This window comes from Dermacentor silvarum, chromosome 5 (assembly GCF_013339745.2).
Source record: "Dermacentor silvarum isolate Dsil-2018 chromosome 5, BIME_Dsil_1.4, whole genome shotgun sequence".
NCBI classification, from domain to species: Eukaryota; Metazoa; Arthropoda; class Arachnida; order Ixodida; family Ixodidae; genus Dermacentor; species Dermacentor silvarum.
The window spans coordinates 136,799,194-136,806,316 of record NC_051158.1 but is presented as its reverse complement, the minus strand read 5'-3'; the positions used below and the strand labels follow the sequence as shown (position 1 = coordinate 136,806,316).

The 7,123-nt window shown below is 49.1% G+C and overlaps 1 non-coding gene across 1 annotated transcript; it reads right to left on the bottom strand.

Annotated features, from left to right (window-relative positions):
• Positions 1-270: 270 nt before the first annotated feature.
• LOC119454671 (U2 spliceosomal RNA) lies at positions 271-452 on the bottom strand. Its single transcript, XR_005192609.1, has one exon. It is a non-coding gene; the product is annotated as a U2 spliceosomal RNA (small nuclear RNA).
• Positions 453-7,123: the final 6,671 nt, after the last annotated feature.

Sequence of the window (7,123 nt, the reverse complement as noted above, 5' to 3'; positions counted from 1 at the left end):
AAGGGCGCGGTAGTGCCGGCGCGTCGCGGATGGTTGTTTGGCGGAGACGAGACTTGCAACGAGGTTCAGTTCAAACCAGGTTCATTTCGGCTCAGTAAGCTTTCAGGCCTGCGTCGCGGCACCAATCTGCTTTGCCGGTAGCCATTTGATGCTTACATCTACTCTCGATTACGGTTGAGCCAGCCATTCTTTTTCGTGAGTTCTCCGTTATATTTTTTTACAGGGAGGCTGTATATGGCTATTTCCCCGCGGATGGATGTCCGTAGAACAAAAACGTGAGCCGATCCCGGAGATTGTGCAAAACTGGGACAACTCGCGGTAGAGGTGAAGGAGGCTTTCAGCACTCAGGCAACTTGCAAAAATAAGTTTAATATCTTGAGTGCAAATACATGTATCAGATATTAGGCTGCGAAGAGCAGATACTACACTTTGACCCGCGTCAGCCCCGTTTTCGTTCGCACTATCCATGCGTACGCTATACCGCGTATTCAAACTAGTGCCTACTAATATTTTGCCTCCTGGTGTCATGCTCTACGTAGGTTCCTTTCCTTACTTCTGCTCTGTCTGTGAAATGGGTAGGCGCGCGCGCCATTGGCAGCACCCTTAGTGACAGCATTAGCGAATGCGTTCCCGCCATTGCAACGTTAGCGCTGCTCTGCCCGCAACGCCATCTCCTCGGCTCGCCGTTGTTACATGCGTTCGATATCTCGAGTTAGCTCGGCGTCGCGGTTAGCAGAATCTGCCCGCCATTTGCGCTTGCGTTCCACTTTGCGATTTCAACGTGGACGTTTCGTCGCAGCCGAAGCCGAAGCCAAGGTGCCGCTCGAGAAACTCCCGCGAAACGCGGCTGTTGGCCCCGGCGAATGCGTTCCCGCCATTGTCACATTGACGATGCTCTGCCTACAACGCCGCCTTCTCGGCTCGCCGTTGTCGCATGCGTTTGATATCTCAAGTTAGCTCGGCGGCGTGGTTAGCAGCATCCGCCTGCCATTGGCGCTTGCGTTCCACTAGAAACACAAACAAGTAACCAATAATTGAGAAACGCTTCAATACAGCGTCGGGATTAATCCACTGCTAAACACCGGGGCCGCAGGTTCCAGCTTGCCTGGTTAACCGTCTGTACGAAGTGCATGGGCGGTGTTTTTTATGACTAGGCTTCAAGATTGTCACATGACGCTCCTTTCTATAGTTTATTTCCTCCGCCGGCATGCGGCCCCTTCCGCAGAGGAACGATGACGTCAGGATCGCACTTGTAATAGACGAGCACCAAAGTTGCAGTTAGACATGTAAGGAGTATGTCCGGTGCTCCCTGAAAAAAAAGTTGTTTAAGAGCGCTTCTTTTATTCTATTTATCTCCAGATAATCTGCTGCCGGCGCTGTTCAAATTCGTATAATACACGTAGTTCAATGCCAGTTTTAAATTGCTCACTTTATGTCGCCTCATGATTATCCGACACTATACTTTAATTAAAGCAATCAAATGTAATGGTAATGTAACGACACGTACCAATTGTCGAAGTGTAACTGGAACGCGTTCCTTTCGGAATAAGGGAACTTGTAGCGGGAAGTCCTTTCAAGATTGAGATGGAACGAGGAACGACCTTTCATTCCTGTTTTAGAAGAGCGTGTACAACACTGGCGCACCGTAGTTTTGCCCCACGACTGTCATGTCTACGAAGGGCGATCTTTAGGATAACGTATGATTGTTCTCGTAAAGGAATATGTGAAATATTTAATTGGTTTTCACAAAGCGTGATCAATGATGAAATTGCAAATTTCTTAGCGAAATCTTCGACTACAGCAAGAAACGATAATATATGCAAGACAAAAAGAAAGCAATCCAAAAGTGCCGTATCGTGTAGACCCGTTTTATAGAGATAATATAAGTTACTGTCCACTGTCCACTAAAAACACTAATATACGCACAAATTGCGAGTTTTATTATTTAAGTACTTCCTGGTGCCAAAGCACAACATAATGATAATTGAAAAAAATATGGGGTTTTACGTGCCAAAACCAGTTCTGATTATGAGGCACGCCGTAGTGGGGGACTCCTGAAATTGGACCACCTGGGGTTCTTTAACGTGCACCTAAATCTAAGTACACGGGTGTTTTTGCATTTCATCCCCATCGAAATGCGGCCGCCGTAGCCGGGATTCGATCCCGCGACCTCGTGCTCAGCAGCCCAACACCATAGCCACTGAGCAACCACGGCGGGTAATGATTATCATTCGTAAGAATTTAGATGAATATGCATAGTTTTGATTGACACCATAAAGCTGCGTATTTTAAACTTTCACTTCACACCAGAAAATTAATCATATTTGACCTTTAACTTACTAACCTGACATCATTCTAGCTATTTTGCCGCCGGTTTAGGAGCATGTAGGCGAGTAATACAGTTTAGGTGCGTTAAATCTATTCAGGGTTTGTCGATTATTATTCTTTGTGTGAGCTATTTGGTATTTTATATCATGCTTTGATTTCAATTTAATTGCATCACAAAAGTTCAACTTTTCTTTCATTCGAGTGTTTAGAATGTTGTATTGGCCAGTTCACAAACTCGTACAAGTGCTGAAGCTGCTTAAGTTTTATAGCCCTGTTCATCTACCTGCTCTCTATGCTACAATACAGTACAGTATTCACTGAATTTGTTACATGCTGCAGTAGAGTAAAACGCTGGGCTAGTTGGGATGAATGCATTATTGGAATCACTTGTAGACACGACGTGAACGCGAAGTAAGAAAACATAGGTTAAGCGCTAGCATCTGAACCTTAACAAGAGCATCACATTTAAAGGAACACAACATCAAGCCCACATGCCATTGGGATGCTTCGTGAAATAAATCATACCGCAGCTCTCTCTAGCTACTAGCTTTTAAGCTATCGGTACAAACGGTGTTTTGCGCCTTTCTTTTGCGATCTTGAATAAAGTATTTACTGCTCAAAAAAGAAGGTGGCGAAAATGCAACGTGATAATTGTGTGTCTGAACCTTATATATTGTCGACTGTGAGTTGCAGCTGCTGACATGTTTGTTCCATGACGTCACGAAATTTCATGCGCGCGCAGGCGGTGCCCTTTCCGTGCGTTGCCCTTAAAAAAGTCATTTTTAGACACCGTTCGTCCTACGTCCTTCTTTCTCACGTTGTTCTTTCTCTAATCACTAATTTCGTGTTCACACCATTAACAAGCTACATTCGTGGTCGTCGCGAGCTTTATTACGGAAGGTTCTCCCCGAGCACATTGTAATCATTCCTTGAACAGAAGTGCTTCCTCTCCACGGACAGCTACAGAGCAGCTAGAATTCAGAGAGACATTGCAGTGTAGCAAAGACGACGATGATGACAGTATCTTTCAGCGTTGAGCTCTCCATAAATTTCTGTTTTTATCGCTTCTCCAGATTTCTAGCAGAGCATGTTGGAGCAGGCACGCAGTAAGACCAAAAGACTGCAGGAAGAGTTAGAACTTAGAATGGAGGAAGATAAGAAAGGACATGAAAAGAAAATGGACGATATGATCTGTCAGATCATTAAATTAATGCAACAGGAATTCGCCACGATTCAGCAGCAGATACAACAGCAGTTAGGCTCCATGCAAGCGCGCATGGGAGAGTTAGAAGCAAAATTATCGGTGGCAGTCAGTCTACCTATGAGAGCCTCGCAAGCAAGCAGTTGCAGCCCCATTAAAACGGGTCGCAAACCGTACAGTCGGCCTGTGGTAACAGAGACGAGCGAGATCGCCGGAAAACTTTAACACCATGGATAAACACAACAAATACACGATCTGGCAGTGGAATTCCAGGGGTTACGCTAAGAAAAGATGTCATTTACAGCAATACCTGATTAACAAAGAAAATCCAGACATCATAATATTACAAGAAACTAACGGGAAGGGAAAACTATCGGGCTACAAGTCCTACATGGAGCCGCGGGGGAGAAATCGGCCGTTACCACGCTGGTCAGACGAAATCTTATGGCCGTCCAACACGACACAGACATTAAGGGAAATGAACAAACTTTAATAGAAATAATACCGACTCGGAAAGTACCTAGTAGCCTTTTCGTTCTCAACGTCTACAGCGGTCCGCGACGCAAACACAGATTCCGCACGTTGATTCGGAAAACGATCGCTATCGCGAGCAGGCAGGCGGTCCTGATTGCTGGGGACTTTAACGCTCAACACACCGCGTGGGGTTACAAATTCGAAAACGTCAAGGGTAGGAACCTGTGGCTCGACGCGCAGCAAGAGGGGCTTAAGCTCGTTACGGATCCCTCCTTGCAAATGCGCAGAGGTAACAGCGTTAGCGTAGACACCACACCGGACCTAACTTTTAGGAAAAACATTGGCGATTCGCAGTGAACGAACACGCAACAGGTCCTCGGTAGTGATCACTTCATAATATAGATTGGAGTCACGGCGGGACCGCGCAAGATCAGAGGTAAACAGCTCAAATTGGTTGAGTGGGACAAATTCAGAAACATTAGACAGACGGAACATTCCCAGGAAGCAATTCACGTGCGGCATCGAGAATTGGACCGACGCGGTGAAGCGGGACATTGCCGCGGCGACACGAACGGTTCTACCTGAGGCGGAACTCGAACTCATAGACAGCAGACTCTTACGTATGAGGGAGGCCAAACACAGTTTGAAGGAAAGATGGAAAAGGCAAAGACACAACAGATCACTTAGGAAAAAGAAAGCGAATCTAAACAGGGACATTGAGAGTCACACACATTAGCTGTGCAAGCAACAGTTGGAAAACACCTGTAGTAACATGGAGAATCACCTAGGGCTCGCGAAGACGTGGAACTTGCTTAGCTACATGCTTGACCCAGGAGAGACGAAGACCGCGTGTAGATAGAACATCAACAGAATCATACATGTGTATGAAGGCTCTCAACAGGAGATCTTACGGGAGATCAGGGAACGGTACAATATTCCGGTCCCACCGGTAACGCATCCAGAATACGAAGGCGCAATCAATGAAGACCTAGACAGAACGATCGGCGAGTCCGAGATAAGGGCAGTGTTACATGAGCTCAGCACCAAATCGGCACCCGGGCCTGACGCAATCACAAACAAAACGCTCAGGAAATTAGACAATAAATCCATAAAGAAGCTGACGGAACACGTCAATACGTGCTGGGAACCCTGACGCGTACCGCAGCAATGGAAGACAGCGCACGTCGTGCAGATACCGAAGCCGGGCAAGCGGGTGCAGCTAGAGAACCTCAGACCGATCTCCCTGACTTCGTGTGTGGGGAAGGTAATGGAGCACGCGGTTCTCACAAGGCTGACCAACTACCTCGAAGACCGCGGCTTGCTCCCCCACACTATGTTGGGGTTCAGGAGAAACCTCTCTACGCAGGACGCGATGCTAAAGATCAAATACGAGGTCATAAACAGCCCGACCAGGTCCACCAAGGCCATACTCGGCCTGGACCTGAAGAAGGCCTTTGACAACGTAACGCACGCAACCGTACTGGCCAAACTGCAGGAACTCTGCCTTGGCAAACGAACGTAAAATTACGTTCGAGACTTTCTCACGAATTGAAAGGCCAAGCTTACTCTCGGGGAGCTTACTTCCGAACAAACAGAGTTGGGTAGCGCCGGCACCTCGCAGGGATCGGTGATATCGCCTATGTTTTTCAACCTAGCTCTCGTGGGTTTGCCGCCCAAGCTAAACGAAATCGAAGGGCTCAATCACAGCCTCTACGCCGACGACATTACGTTGCGGGTTACCGAGGGCTGCAACAGCCAGATAGAACACACGTTGCAACATGATATGGAGACGGTCGAACAATACTTGGAGAACACCGGACTGACCTGCTCCGCAGAAAAGTCCCCACTGTTAGTTTACAGACCTACGCGAAGAAGCCGCACGCCGAACGGTGAGACGAACGACGAGGATCCGGGTAGGGACATGCGACTAACAACGTCCGACGGGCGCCCCGTACCCAGGGTAGATAGCATGCCGGTTCTGAGCTTACACATCGCGGCCAACGGACATATTGGCGATACCATCAGGAGACTGGAACGCGCGGTCGCACAGACCGTCAGGTTACTCAGACGCATATCCAACAGACACAGCGGGATGAAAGAAGGTAGCATGATCAGACTAGTTCAGGCCTTCGTAATTAGCCGAATAACGTACGTGGTACCCTACCTCAATTGGCACGTTGCGGAGAACACAAAGATGGAACGCTTAATCAGAAAGGCTTACAAACAGGCAATAGGGCTACCGATCAACACAAGCACGCACAGGTTACTGGATCTGGGTCTACATAATAAGCTGGGGGAATAGATGGAGGCACAGAACAGCGCAATACGAACGCCTTTCCAAGAGCAGGACGGGCAGATACATACTAGAGAAGTTAGGCATCGGGTATCATGCTCAACACGGCGTCAAAGTCGACGTACCGAGCAGCCTCAAGGACAAGGTGGTCGTCGCTCCGCTACCAAATAACATTCATCCGGAATACCACAGGGGTAGAAGGGAAAAGAGAGCTCACGACGTACAGAGGAACTATGGCAACTGTGAAGACGCGGTGTTCGTGGACGCGGCCAGGTACGCGCGCAGGCGCGGCTTCGCAGCCACGGTGATAGATGACGAGAACGCTTGTAAAACTAGTGTGACGGTACGCACGGTGCACGCGGAGACAGCGAAGGAGGTGGCCATCGCGCTAGCGGTGGCCACCACCGAGGCCGAAGTGATCATCAGCGACTCCCAGACGGCAATTCGCAACTACGAAAACGGCCGCATTTCCCCGGAGGCGTTGCGCATACTACTCGCGGGCAAAACCGGGAATAAAGAAGTTTACATCGTATGGGCGCCCGCCCACACCACCTCGCTCGCCGGCAACGAGGCGGCGCATGGGGCTGCTCAAGGGCTTACGGACCGAGCCGCCAACCACACTACCGCCGCCTCGGCCACGACGTCTGGTGAGGGGTGGGAGTAGAGCACTGCACGGGCTCGGGCTTACCCGAAAGCCCGGGCCCGGCCCGGCCCGTGGGCAGGGCTGGGCCGGGTAGAACAGTTTTTTCACGGGCTCGAGCCGGGCTCGGGCTTTCTGGTGGTGTGCATGTAACGTGCAGCGAGTTATTCTCGGGCGTCTCAACTTC